The 15,405-nt window shown below is 43.7% G+C and overlaps 1 protein-coding gene across 1 annotated transcript in view; it reads right to left on the reverse strand.

Moving 5' to 3' along the window:
- The window catches only part of si:dkey-49n23.1 (semaphorin-3D), a 111,316-nt gene extending 96,408 nt beyond the window's left edge, over window positions 1-14,908 (reverse strand). Inside the window, exon 1 of the mRNA XM_031735721.2 lies at window positions 14,710-14,908. The gene's annotated coding sequence lies outside the window, so the exon portion shown is untranslated. The remainder of the gene's footprint in view (window positions 1-14,709) is intronic.
- Window positions 14,909-15,405: the final 497 nt, after the last annotated feature.

Here is a 15,405-nt window from a genome sequence, read left to right on the forward strand (position 1 = left end):
ACACACGTAATCGATTTTTCCTGCCAAAGTTTTTAAAAAGCAGCACGTCCAGATGACTTTAAACGACGTCAGCAGTGACTTGAAATCATAAAACAAGCCTTTGTGGTCCACTTCAGGCCTTCAGCAGCAGTTTTCCCTCCTGAAAACTGCTCTTTTCCAAAGCAGCTTCCAGTTGGAAACCTGGTGCTGTAGTGTTTACAGTGAAAAAACAAAAGAAAGTTGAATAAAACTGCATCTAATATATCTGTTTATGTTTATCACAAAAAAAAGGCTGCCCCTCCTATGTATTAAAAAAAAAGCCTCTGAGGACTTAACAAAAAGAGCACGTCCAAGAAATTTAAAAGAAATACAGAAAAAAATAATGAATCAATCATCAACAAAGTGATGAAATTCTTCAGAAACAGCAAAGCAAGAGATAACAAAAAGTAAAAAAGTAAATGAATCCATGAAAATGATAAATAGCGCTAAACGGTTATCAGTGTGTTTAATTTGGCAGCACTGAGCCTCTTTTCTAAATACTGATAGGTCACATCATAATAAAAAGAGTGCAGCTGAGGACACATTCATCCTGAGCCTTTATCACGCTTGGAACAAAAGTGCCTTATCTCACTCATTTGCTAATATTTCTCGGCTCGATGGGTGCTTTGTTACCTCATTATGACGTTAAAGTCAGTGAGCGAACTAAATCAGACTGACTTTTATATTTCCCACCTGTGATCATCTTCACATTCTGGGACCCAAAAAAGGAGCTTTAAGAACATTTAAAACAAACAATTCCTGACAAGTCTGGCTCCGAGGGTCCAGTAATAAATGCCAGTTAACTCACGTCCACACTCAAACACATCGATGTCGGGATTGATAAGCTTCTAAAATATGGGAAACTAAAGTTTACAGTCGCATGTGAAACTGCACAGTTTAGCACGGTGTAGAAAGAATTTGATAGATGCAGCTGACTTTGTGTTTCTCAGGCTTTCACCACAAGTTCAAACATCCGCTATACTGGATAAACCCATTAAAGAGCGATTATAAATATTCAAATGATAGCTATGAAAAAAAGCATATCTGCTGTAGTACTTTGTTGTGCCACTAGGAGGACTATAACTCAATTTAATTTTATTTATACAGCGTCAAATCACAACAACAGTCGCTTCAAGGCGCTTTATATTGTAAGGTAGACCCTACAATAATACATGGAGAAAAACCCAACAATCATATGACCCCCCTATGAGCAAGCACTTTGGCGACAGTGGGAAGGAAAAACTCCCTTTTAACAGGAAGAAACCTCCGGCAGAACCAGGCTCAGGGAGGGGCGGGGCCATCTGCTGCGACCGGTTGGGGTGAGAGAAGGAAGACAGGATAAAGACATGCTGTGGAAGAGAGACAGAGATTAATAACAAGTATGATTCAGTTCAGAGAGGTCTATTAACACACAGTGAGTGAAGAAGAAACACCCAGTGCATCATGGGAAACCCCCAGCAGCCTACACCTATTGCAGCGTGACTAAGGGAGGATTCAGGGTCACCTGGTCCAGCCCTAACTATATGCTTTAGCAAAAAGGAAAGTTTGAAGCCTAATCTTGAAAGTAGAGATAGTGTCTGTCTCGTGAATCCAAACTGGAAGCTGGTTCCACAGAAGAGGGGCCTGAAAACTGAAGGCTCTGCCTCCCATTCTACTTTTAAATACTCTAGGAACAACAAGTAGGCCTGCAGTGTGAGAGCGAAGTGCTCTAATAGGGTGATATGGTACTACAAGGTCATTAAGATAAGATGGAGCCTGATTATTTAAGACCTTGTATGTGAGGAGCAGGATTTTGAATTCTGGATTTAACAGGAAGCCAATGAAGGGAAGCCAAAACAGGTGAAATCTGCTCTCTCTTTCTAGTCCCTGTCAGGACTCTTGCTGCAGCATTTTGGATTAAATGAAGGCTTTTCAGGGAGTTTTTAGGACATCCTGATAATAATGAATTGCAGTAGTCCAGCCTAATAATAATAATAATACTAATGTGGAGGAATTACAATATGTGACGTCACTAAACTGTTACCTGAGCGTGCTGGCTCACTTCTATTAGTAGGTACCACTTGCATACTACGCGCTTATCTGCAGATTTCCTGAAATTAAGCATCCAATTGAACGTGGCGACTTGTTTCTAGACCTGTGCACGTGATATGAAAATGTCACGTCGTTATATCACTGCTGCAGAAACACCATTCCCTAGTACACACAATGACGAGACAAGCCCAGGTATGTCTTAGAGCGAGAGCTGTGTGTCATCCTGTGATTGACTCCCTGAAATGGGAGCGACCTCACCAACCTCGAACAAAGCACAGAACTGTGCTGCTGAGGGTGGAAACAACAAACGTGTTTGAGGGGGAAAAGGCGAGTGAAATCAAACAAAGGAGGATGAGACACTCGCTGATGGGTGACCCAAACACTAGCGCAAATAGCAAAGGGCTCCAGCAGTAAGCTACGACTAGCTGCACTCAAGACCAGCAAGAAGAGCAAACGGTGGATGGAAAGTACAGTTACACGGTCTAAAAGCAGCTGCTTCAGTTTAGCTACAGCCGTTAGTGGCTTCACTGTTAGCTCTTCCTCTCATCCATCACCAGATGATGACTCTACCTGTGTCACAGACTTTATTTTGGTATTTTTTCGTTAACTGTGGAAAAATGCTCACAGTATCCATGGTAACCTGAACCAAACATTACCACGGATACTGTGAGCATCTTCCTGTGCTAACTGTAAGCTGCAGGAGTCTGTTGGTCTCGTCTAAAAATACCAGGCCAGCTCTTGCTTTTCCTTTTTCGGGGTTATTAATTGCGTGGGACCGGGCTGCAGCTCATTCTCATGGTGAACATGACTTCTCAAAGCTAATCTCTTCCACTGCTGTCACGCAGGGGCCTCCATTAGAACCAGGTCAGTGACCCACACCGGGTCCTGACCTTTGGTCTGAGGCAGCACATCCTCAGCCGTGACCCGGCTGTCGTGGCTCCTCTTGAGGCAGCTGATATATAAACGCAGTGCTGCTCAGCTGACATGTCCTCTGAGGCTGAGACACTGATGTAAGCCTGACTGGGTGGTCCTCTGTCCGTCTGTCACTCAGTCTCTGTGTACACTTTCAATATCCTTTTCTAACACAACTTTTCCCTATGAGCAAAAAAATGCTATGAAAATAGAGCTTTACTTGCTTCCTATAAGAATATCTGCCCTACTTTCTGCTCCCAAAAGCTACATTTTGCCATCTAATACAATGTTGGCTTGGACCAATGTTAAATATGACAATATGATACCAAAATGAAAACTCAGACTGTCTGTGGTTGAGCTTTGCTGCTGCAGGAAATCCTCCAAGAACAATCCTGGACTTAATTAAATGTTTTTCCTACAGGCACTAAAAGGCAAAGCTGGAATTATTGAACACGTCTCACACTGACCGCAAATCAGTCAAACAGACTTTCAATACCCTCTGATGTTCTCACCTCTGCTGACGAGGAGGTAAAACTCGAGAAAAGCCTCAGAAGTATAAAGTTTCCTTGGTTGCTGCAGCTTTTAGACAACGTTAGTCAAACTGGAATAAACTTAGGCACCATTTTCAGAGGCAGATTATTCTACACCGAGTCCTCTCATGAGCAAATACTCACACAGCGGGATGCAGTCGGATGACAGTTATGCACAAAAATCTATTCTGAATAGATTCTGGAGAGAAACGGGAACAATGAACACACACATGATCCCTCTTAGACGGGCAGATGTGGCCACGCTGCAGTTTCTCTCCTTCGCTGTCAGAGGAACAGTCTGACATTTTGGAAAAGACGTGTGTTTGTTTTCAGGCATGAGATCAGGAATAATGGATGGGCATCAGCTCCAAGTTTTCCGAGCCTCTGGAGTCAGATTCCTTTTATCAAAGCCTGCTGGGTTTTCTGAGGGCTGCACATTGCAAAACAATGCAGAGCATTTTTCCTACCCTGGGGTAGGACTCAATAAAGAAGACGCACAGAAGCATCTGCTTCTCCTTCGGGGCGTTACCTCTCCTGTGTGTGTTGGTTTAGTGTTCGGTTTGCAGGTTGGGGATTCAGATATTTCATGTTTTAAAAACAAAGTGGTTTTACACATTTACTGACACCTTTGATGCTCACAGCAGAGATCATCGCGCTTCAGCAAAGTTTAATAAAACAAAAAACTAAGAGGTGCAAAGTGAATGAACAGCAGAGCTTTTTGGGGAAGGCCTGCTCGCTCGCAGAGGCTGTGAGCAGAAGCTTCAGATATTTGCTGTATGTAGTTATTCCTTTTAAACAACCAGCAGAGGATGAGAACAAATCTGTTTGTAGAGAAGAGGAATAAACATGAGCTGTTGTGCTCGGTCACCTCAGTGAACACTTTCCTCATCAGTTTATGGCCTCAGGTGCTAATTTGGGTCTGTTGACTAGAGCAGGATGGACATTTTGGAAGTTATGGTCCAGATGGAGGAGTCTGCCGTACTGTGTGACAGACAGGTAACATCTGCCTTCATAACAGCGAGATGGCAAGAGTGCAAACAAACTGGGTGTCAAATGTGTAGGTTGGGGTGACGAGAGGGCGTAATGAACAGGATGTGTGTGTTTGTGTTTATTTTCTGCTTTTTATCTGTTCAGCGCTTTGACTTTGACTTCTTTATTGTATGAAAAGTGCTTTATAAATAAAGTTTGGATTGATTCACAAACCAAGGGATGATGTAACAGAGGCTATATCCATCTTTTATGTACAGTCAATGATTTATACAGCTCTACTTCTAATATTTCCCGTAAGTGACTCAGTAAAGAACCTGATGGTGTCCATCACTGTGTTTATCCATTTAAAGCCATTCAGGATTGTCCAAAGGTAACTGTGATCTTCGCAGGTGATTAATTCAGTTTTGTTTTGTTTTTGTTTAATCCCTACAAAAACTGAGCAGCAGTTTTATGAGGTGTGTGGTGAAAGATAGCCTGCATCTTTCTCTTGTCCATTTCTTGTCCATTTGTGTCATTTGTGCCAAATTAGTTTAAAAAATGAAACTTAGACAGTTTAATCAGAAAACAATAGAGTGGATAAAGAAGCAGTGAGTGAATGCCGTCCCTGCCGATATTTTACAGATTAAATAGAAATCTTCTCCCTTTTTGTCTCCTTCACACACTCAGGAAACAACAGAGGAGGAAGGAAAAACAACAAAATGCACACAGAGCATCCTAACGACCGGCAGCCACAATAGAGCCATTCTCCGCCTGTGAATGCACCTCGCCTGCAGGATGGACACACACACAGCAAAACACACTCACTTCCAAAGCAGCGATTGTCCAAAGCCTGCAGCTCGTTCACGAGCTCACACTCAGATGTTCAGAGTCCCACGTACGTCCCCGCTGACAGCACGGACCACCAGAAAAGAAAGAAGACACACACACACACACACACACACACACACACACACACACACACACACACACACACACACACACACACACACACACACACGAACAAAAGGCAAAAAGAGTCGTTTCCTGAACAATAATACTGAGATACCTGGGAGGACTGGAGCGATATATACGGGAAAGTGATGTTGGAAAAATGTGATCTGACTTTTTTCACTTTAACATTTTTTAATTTATTCACAGAATTTTGATTTGATGGGCGGATGCAGAGATTTTTTCCCCATATTGGTGTTTAGAATAAAAGCTGAAAGTTTAACAATTTCTAGAAAGACACGTCAGTTTTTTGTCATCTTACAAACCACATGAGACAAGTTAGAGTCTATAGTTCTATTATACTGAACAGACGGACGATCTCATCTGGCAAAACTTCAGTCAGTGGTGACAGCTAAAACCAAACTAAAATATCTGAATATATACATCACCATAACTTGCACCATGTGCACCTCCACAGAAAAGCAACTACAGCCATACTGACGGAGCCTGAAATAACTGATCAGTTTCATCCTACGCCTGGTTCTACACTACGTCTTCTTCTGCTGCCACTTTTCCAGTGAATATGAAGGAAGCGGATCAAGTCAAAGGGAGAAAATCAGGTGTTACAGAACAACAATCTCCATGCATTCAGCGTAGAACCAGAATTTAAGCTTAAGGTGCCAGAGGCTTCATTTCTCAAACAGAAGAGTCGCCCCCTGCTGGTCATTGCAAAGAATTCCAGCTTGCCATGAGATTTACTTTTCCCGAAACGTATGCCGAACTTTGACACTTATGAGTTTTTTAAATTCTTGGATCCATATGATGTCATAGAGATCAGACAGTCCAAGCACAGAAGCCCCACCCACCCCTGCTTTAACCTTCTGTTTATGGCAGCGAATAAGAGGAAAGGTGACTTAAAGGGGGCGGAGCTAATGCTGCTCATGCCTGCACCAGTGCAGAATAAAGATGAATAAGAGCAAATCTGAAACTGTGAATCATGCAAAGTTACTCTAGAAGAGTCCAAGAATAAATGCACGGAGCTGAAATGAGAAATTGAAATTCCCTTCGAGGCAGCCATTCCACAGACTCCCCGGAGCTCAGTAAACAGCACACATTACATAAAAGGCTGAACTGACTGTGGTTTCTGGGTCAGCGTACTGTAAATCCGCCTGCACAGTGGTGGGTATAAGAACCATCTCTGCATGTTCTGCAGGGCTGAGAACTTTCCCAGCCGAGTCAGTGACTCCATTAACCACAGCAGCCCGGCCCTGACCTGAGGGACTGACTGGGAGTTCTGGGTCGAGCTCACAGAACAACATAAAATCTTACACGAACTAATGAATGGACTCTGGCTGTTTATTTCTCCTTCATTCTTTAGAGCTGTGCTGTGTGGTTTGTGTCCTCTGCGGCACTGCTGCACTGAAAGGTGGGGAATTTCTCAGCTTCACAAAAAGAAAAAGGTGTGTTTGTGTCTCTAAAAACAAGAGAGTCCAGAGAGCTGGATCCTGTGGGCTGCAGGAAACAGAGGAAGAGCAAGGGGTTTGTTTAATGATACAAAACCCTTCACGGATGAAGACGAGGATATTTTTCTGGGCTCTTCATCAACGTCTGCATATTTTGTGTGTGTGTGTGTGTGTGTGTGTGTGTGTGTGTGTGTGTGTGTGTGTGTGTGTGTGTGTGTGTGTGTGTGTGTGTGTGTGTGTGTGTGTGTGTGTGTGTGTGTGTTTAGCAGTGGTTTCAAAGATTTTTGACATTTTAATCGTGGCCATGAATGTTTTATTTTGTCATGCTAACCCGGGGATCAGCCTAAACAGGCATCAGCGGGATGATGAAACTCTGAGCAACTCTAAAAAAAACTTCACCTGCCATCATTCATTCAACAATCACACGGCGGTGGGTGGGGACTTCTCCGCCCATTCAGCCCCTGCTGTGATGGTGCAGATTTAGTTTAAGCTTCCAAAATGAGGAAAGGAGGGAACGGCCCCCCTCACTGAGACACTGCTTAAGCAAAACACTGTAAATTTCCCCAGTGGAGCTAAAGTGGTTCCCAGCAGAGAGTGGGTGAAAAGGTACATTACCAGTTTATTTCAACCTGACAGATTTTTGCTCTCAGCTGCAAAAACAGCAGTTTAGAAGAAAAAAAATGACATTTAAAAAGTCTGAGTTTCAATAAAAGGTTGCACAGATTCGGGCACATGGAAGGGAAACGCTGGTAAGAACTTTCAGATAATGGGCTTTAAGCGAGCAGCAGAGAAATGTACGAGCGCATGGACGGTCTTTTTTCCTTCTTCTGTGCGTCTAACCTTTGTCTTCAAGAGACAATAGCAGAGAAGAAAAGGGAGTGAGTGGAGGGGTGACACAGCGGAGAGTGGGATCAAACCAGGACCCCTGCGGTGAGAACTCACAGAGCCACGCTATACCAAGCAAAGCTATATAAAAACAGCCTTTGTGACCTGTGTGTTTAATATACAACCAAACTCACTCCAGCTCTCAGCAATTTCCAAAACCACAGACCCAAAGTGGACCTATTATTAACTGCATCCAACCAAAATGGGTTTAAATGAGGGAAAAGTAGCAGCGCTGCCTCACCACAGGAAAGCACAGCAGAAGATGCCTCCTGGACAAAAGGTATTTCAGGCATGTCCCGCTGAAAGCAGACCCCAGTGCAGATCCATAACATGCTGGATAGATTAATCATGCCGTGTGGCTGGGAATGCCCCACGACAAGAGGCGCTACGGGGAATTTCTGGGGTAAGTGGTCCCCTGACAAGTGGCAGAGAATGAACAGGTTATGGACATTTAAGCTGGTTTTCAGGCTCCCCACCAGCAGAGCTGAATCCTAACTGAATTTATCATTTTGGCTTCCAACGATTATTAAAATGAGACAATTAAAATCAAAGCCTGGTTCCTCTCCCCACCAGGCTGAGGCAGGGTTAGTTTATTTACTTCACATCCTTTGGAAAACTCATTTCTTCTTTTTAAGCTTAATAAATGCACAATTTTTACAAGTCTGAGTAGTTTTCTGGAATAATCACCATCTCAGTGTTAACCAAAAATCTTATTGCCTTCAAGCCATAAATGTGCCGCCTTGTGTGACGGGTTCAGTTTGTCTGGTCGTTCGCATCATCAGTGCATCAGTGCTGCTAACGACAGCTAACGGCTCCATTATAGAGAAGCACAAAGTCTAAATGAGGATGATCAGTGAGCCAGAGAACAAAGTTAGTGTGCCGGTGGGAGCTTTGTGTTGCACATTTAATTTGATTTTCACTCACTGGTGCTGAACACCAGCTGGTTTAGGGCGTGTGGAAGGTGAAAGACTGGAAAACCGGTCAGAGGTGAGACAACACGGGTAAAACTAACGAGGGCGGGGCTGAAAATTACAAAAGAAAGAAAACTGATAAAGGTGAAGAGAAATGGAAAGTCAAATACAGAAAACCTTTTAAGCAGAACTACGAGAGAAAGAAAGGAATCCAGCCGGTGCTGCACCGATGTGGAGGCTGCTGCAGAATCGAGCCAGTCAGAAACACCTCGTTAGGACGCCTGTGACACAAACCTCAGGAGCTGCTGGGGTCTCTGTGCGTTAGTACAAATGAATGAAAACCTGATCAGGGAACTTTATGGGATTATTCCCACTCTTGCTTTGGGAACAATCAAACTACAGCTCAGCATCAAATGTAGTCATAAAGTGCAGACAGGACTTCCTGCCAGTGGCTCCATGGAGGCCTAATAAACGTGGTGGGAAGCTTGGGTTTCTTTAATATCAATAAAGTAAAATAAAAGAGAAAATTTCATGTCGCTTACTTCATTCATTAGCAGAGCGAGAGCAGCTGGATCCGGGTGTAACACTTCATGTTGCTTTATCATCCGTCTGATTAGAAATAATATTCCCACATGACGCGTGTACGTTACATAAGGAGCTGGCCTCTGTCTGCGTTATGATTAATCACTGTGAAGATTAATATCACTTATGTCCACTTACATCCAGTGCAGGAATAATACAGTTTGACCTGAATTAGTAATCTGCCCCAGTTATCGTCTACATTAACAGCGACGGGTTCTCGATTTCCTGGAGCCAAAGATAAAATCTTTAATTTGCTTCTTTTGACACATCGAAATCAAAACTGCAGAAATATTGAGTTTACTTAAAGCTGAAGTCAGTCTTCAGGTAAATATGATTCATTAAATTAGTTTAATTAAATAATAATACATAATTATAAGAATTATGTGTGCGCTCACGCTTTGATTGGCCCAGACAGACTTTCTAATTTGCAAACACATTTGTACGATAACAAAATACAAATCTACACGAAGCTTTTATTTGACCTTCGACCTGCTCCATGCATAAACATCTCATCACCTCCCCCCCCGGGATGAAGACTAACGTGGGCCGTTACAGTGAGTTAGGACTCGAGGGCCAGTGAGTCTGGTTCTTTGAGGCCGAGCCGGGCCGCAGACGGAGACTTTCCATCACTTTTGATGGAGGAGCTGACATCGTGCGGCGAGTCTAGATGAGCGACGTTGCCTTTTCGCTACGTGGCTCGTAAACTTTTTCCATCCTCAGAGGACACGTTTACATTATCGCAGGGAAAAATAAGACAGAACCATCAGGAGAGCTGAGAAATGTGGATGGAAACTCCCTCTTAGTCCCTCAGGTTCTTGGACAATTTAGGAGAAGATAAACTTTATTTAGCCTCCAAATTCCTGTGATACAGCAGCCAAAACATTAAACATTATGTAGCTACAAGTACAGCAAATATACATGTGGATTATTCCACATCTGAAAAAAATCCCACCTGCCTCCCTCGGGAGCACCGATTTATTTTGCATACAATACATTTACTATTTAGCTGAATGAAGCCACATGAACCATATTACCATGAATATTTTTGCCTTTCAGGCCCTCAAAGTTGAATTTGGCGCTCTTTAACTCTTTAACTCGACTTATTTTGTTCCAGCGTTTTTGAGTCCTCTGAACTTTAGAAGTTCAGGAGATCCACATGAAACTTTCAGGGCTGAAAAACACATTAAAGCTCTGTTAGAAAGTGAAACCACATCGATGGATCAGAGCACCAACAGTAAAGGACACTTTGTGTCATGTTCCTGGGTCGAGCGACCCAGTGTTCGAGTTTTATGTATCTTTTGTGTTCATTTGTGCTTAGCTTAGTTCACCTAGTTAATTTCTAGATTGCTATGTCATCTCCCCCTGTACTCAGTCTCCCTGGTTCATGCGTCTTGTCTGCGTGGTTATGTTTAGTTCATGTCTAGTCTCCATGTTTCCTGTTTTACTTTGAAAGTCTGTATTCAATGTCAGTGTATTTAGTTTCACTTCTCCTGTCCTGTCGTTAGGTTCATGTGTGTCAGCTGTGTTCCCATGTGTGGCCACTTCCCCTGATCATCCCTTATGTGTATTTAGTCTCTGTGTTTCATTCAGTCGGTGTCGCGTCGTCTGTGTTATCTCCCCTACCCCTTGTCACAGTTTCCCAGCCATAGTCAGTCATCGTTTGTATATTGTTTAGTCATAGTCTAACTTCTCAGTAAGTGTCCTAGTTTCCTAGTCTTTGTTCAGGTGTTCCCTCAGTTACTTTGTTGCCTTTTTCTGTGAGTTTTCGGCCCTCAATAAAAGGCTCGCTTTTTGTTAAGTCTAGTTTCGTCTCCTCGCCTCTGTCTGCTCTTGGGTCCTCTACTCACTCCACACGGTCTGCCCCGGCAGTCCGTGACACTTTGCATGTAATGAGGGGACGCAGGAGGGATATAATGCAGCGAGGCATCCTCAGTGCAACAGCACACACACACACACACACACACACACACAAGCAGACTGATGGATAAGAAACTGATTTTCAGCATCTCCACTGAACAAGAAAAAAAACCGCTGATCCAAATAAGTTCTTCCTCGGGGAATCTGAAGCAGCCGTCCTGCCGACCAGCAGCCCGACACACTCACGGGTCATACGAAGGAAGTCAGTATCAAAGCCACAAAGAGCAGAATGGAAAACAGACCTGCAGTTCAGACGGATGCATAAGCTGGATCAAATCAGAGCTTTACATCCATGGAGAATGAGAAGCACATTCCAGGAACCCATCTGGGATGCTGCAAAGCGCATCAAACACAGAAAGGACGGTAACGCCTGCTTCAACCACAGAAAGCAATGCGCAGCATGCATGCTTTGACAGATTACACCTTCAGTCCAACAGCAAGAGCGCAGTACGCTGCATCCTGTCACACTGTGAAAGCATGAAGATCTGCTCACGTGATTCCCAGACGTGGAAAAGTTACAGAGGCAACAGAAAGAAGCATCCATGCAGGATGAAATACTTCGTGTGGTTTTCTCATTTCTAAACAGGTTTCTGGAGGTCAACCTGTGGAAGGATTATTAATGGCTGCCTTTGTCTCCGCGCGTATTGGCAGCGTGCTACCTGAGGTAGCTGCAGCTGCAGGTTCCACTAATACCGTGATTTTCTCCTTTGCCCTCCACGCTGTGCTGTAACGTGCACGGATTGCATCTTGCTTTGTAATTCGAGTGCCCGCCGGGATCAGTGCGTCTGTCTGCCTGTTTGTCTCTGGATGTTTCACTGCTGCTCATTTTAAATGTTCCAGACTGACGAAAACAAAAAACTCCAATCACGAGTGAAAGTGAGTCTCTTCCTAAGTGCTGCAGCCCAGCTTTGAACTTCACTGCTGTTTGGCCGGCAGCCATCAGATAAGACTTTTTATCAGGAGCCGTTGTTGATTCAACTCATGGAGAGATGTGTCGCTCGGCTTGACTCGGCTTTTAAGAACACGAGCAAAAAGCCCGCTGCGTGCTCGCCGATCTCTATCTCAGGGCCAAAACGTGCTGTCAGTTCTCCTCCACCCCACCGCCTCCTCTCATTCCGACTTCCACCGGGCTCCACGCCTCACGCTGACATGAGCTTTTCCTCGTTTTCACTCCCTTCAATCAGCAGCCAGCTTGATACAAACAGAGTAAAACCCTCTCCCGACCGAGAGGGAGTCAAGTAGCTTCAATGGGCTCCACTCAGGAGGTTCACAGATACAGCCAACCTGCAGATTTAATGGGCTCTTCCTCAAGTTTCCTTTAAATTAAACCAATTAATTTTGCAGAAACAAGTTATTTGTGCTCATTTTTAGGCCACTTAGATTTCTTCCTTCTGAAGCCAAGAGTCCTCACAGTTTAATCCACCAACTAATCTCAATGTTAGCCTCTTTTAAAATATAAAGGAGTGAAGGAAATCCATTAAAACACTGGAAACTAGAAGGACACCAAAGCCTCCACCAAAGCCAGTGCACGTCTTCCTTCAGCCCTGCATCCGTCTCCACCAGCTTCCATCAAATTCACCTCAGACTGGTGGAGATCCACAAAAGAAACCCTAACAGCTTTTTTTTTTTAGAGAGAGTCCAAATAGTTTTTTCTCCCCTGATTGACAAAACTTTGGACAAAGGTCAGCGCTTATGTCCCATCATCACTGAGGACTTTGGGGGTTTCATACAGGTGTCTGCAGGTGACTTACCTGTTGCAGAGGAAACACTTATGATGTTCAGCTTCTTAAATAAGTTTATTAACAGATTATCATGCAGCTGTTGTCCTCTTCTGCTGGGTAGTCAGTCTGCATGTTTGCTTAAGGTCCAATGATCCTCTGGTCTATTCGGATCTATTTCTTTGAGAATTATTCACCTTGAAACCGACTCCATTGGTTTAAATGGGAAATGAATAGATGACTCAGAATGAGCTGATGACGTTTTGAAGCCAGACACAAAAAGTGACGCCTGCGAGTTCCCACAGTAAAGAGTCCGAAGACCAAACAAAGCAGAAAAACAATAAAATCAACACGTCACAGTGATGAGCATTTTAAGAAGAGAAAAAAAAAAAAGTGAATAGATCATTTTCTCTAATCAGCGCATCACATCGTTTAAGGACAGAATATAAAAAACAGAAAACTAAACTGTTGCAACACTACAGGTCATGTGTCTCAGCGAGCTCCCACGCAGAGCACACAGGTGTCTGATATCTGCACAGCAGCAGCGCTGCAGTTTGAGAGGCGACACAATGACACAAAGCAGCCAGGAAACAACAAACACACACAGAGGACAGGAAGCAGCAGCCCCACGGTCAGACTGTACAGCAGAGGAGGGGGTGAAGTCCATAACAGGAAAGGCCGGGACAATGGGGGGAGGTTTACCCACGGCAGAGACACGGAGCCACTGTACCCTCAGATCCTTCTGTGGTTCTGTCTCTAACAGACTCGGCTGCAGGTGCCTAAAACATGCTCACAGGGCCGGTCACAGCTCAGCGCCCCCCCCCCACACACACACACACAGTGGGAATGTCCATTAAAAAACTCATGTGGGCTCCTTTAGTTTACCCCTAAAACCTTCTAACTCAGGGGTGTCACACTCATGTTAATTCATGGACATTAAATGATGTTTTTTTAAAGTGTAAAGAGAAGCTCATTCAAATGTAATGAGTCATCCAACAGGTGGAGAACAGCCTGCTGAGCAGAAATAACAGGTTTCAACAACATGTCTCAGTTTTTCCACTTTCAGTCATTTTAAAAAGAAAAAAAAAAATCATGTCTGTAGTAACTCAAAGGACTGCCTCGGGCTTCAAATTCTCTCTTTCTTAGTAAAAATAAAGTGAAGAGTCCATAATGTCTGCAATTTTTACACTTTGCAAAGTCATCCAGAAGACACATCCAACCTGTATGATGGATCGGGCTGTAACTCCTACTCTGCAACCCTCAGTGGCCAAAGCTCCAACAAGGACACAAGACAGGATGTCCTCGCTGACCATGAAAATTCCCTGGATCCTCCTCAGCTGCCACCAAAATGCCACAAAGTGTTCCTTGAAGACCAAAATGCCAACAAAGCCATAAAAACTTCCCCAGTGACAAAAATACTCTTCCTCTGTGGGCACGAAGGCCACCTCAGTGACCAGCACAACTCCTCCACAGAGCCCAGCCTGAAACCTCCCCATCAAGGTCTCTGGACTTCCTCGTACATCACCAGAAAATATTTATATAAGCATAACTCTACTTTCTAAATGGGTATCGTAAGTCCTGCCAGGACTGAATGAGATTAAATTAAACATCTTCATCAGCTTAAAATCTGCTGGAAACTTCCCACAAACCTCCTGAGCGGAGACACGGGAGGATGAGTCTCCTCTCAACATGCATGTGTCCTCTGTGGAGCAGAAACATCACTGATACATCAGAATTATAAACACAGTTAAAAATTAAAAACATGTTTCCCCCTGAGAGAGAGCAGCAGCGCATCACACGCAGAATGAAACTTTTACAAACTCACCGAGCAGAAGTCTCTCTGTGTGCGTGGAGCCGTCTCTGTGCGTGGATCTGTCTCTGTCTCACTTTATTCCGCTTCCGCAGAGCCGCCGCAGATCCCGGTGGTGATGCAGCGGGTACCGGACGGTTCAGCGTCGGGTCACCTGAAGGCTTCACACGTTATAAACACGCTGAGCGCGTGCGGGCTGGAGGGTGAGCCACTCCTGCACCCTCAATCCACCCGCCCTGACGTGCTGCCTTCACGTGCAACTCGGAAGGTCCGACGTCCACATTTCACAGTGATTGTAGTCTGTGTTTTATCTGCCATCCACACTGAAGCTGAAGGTTTTAATTACTGATGCAGCGTGACTGAAAACAACACAACGACACAAGCCAGTAAAATCACAGAGATAAATTCTCAAAACACCCAAAAACACTTTAATATTCTAAAATTAATACGACGCAATATTAATACAAACAGACACAAAGTGTCAAACAGCCTCACTGAAAACTGTACGCAATCTGTGAGCAAAAAAAGTGACCTTTTTAACAAAAAAATGAAATTATTCTATGTCAAATAACAAAGCTTGACTCATTCATTATTCTTGTTTTAGATTTCTTAAATATTTTTATGTTATTATTGAACGGCTTCAAAACTCAAAACAAAGTGAAAAGCAATAAAAATACGGAAATACATAATAGCAAATTCTGTTTTCATAAA

The sequence above is a fragment of the Oreochromis aureus genome, linkage group 5, assembly GCF_013358895.1.
Source record: "Oreochromis aureus strain Israel breed Guangdong linkage group 5, ZZ_aureus, whole genome shotgun sequence".
Lineage (NCBI taxonomy): Eukaryota > Metazoa > Chordata > Actinopteri > Cichliformes > Cichlidae > Oreochromis > Oreochromis aureus.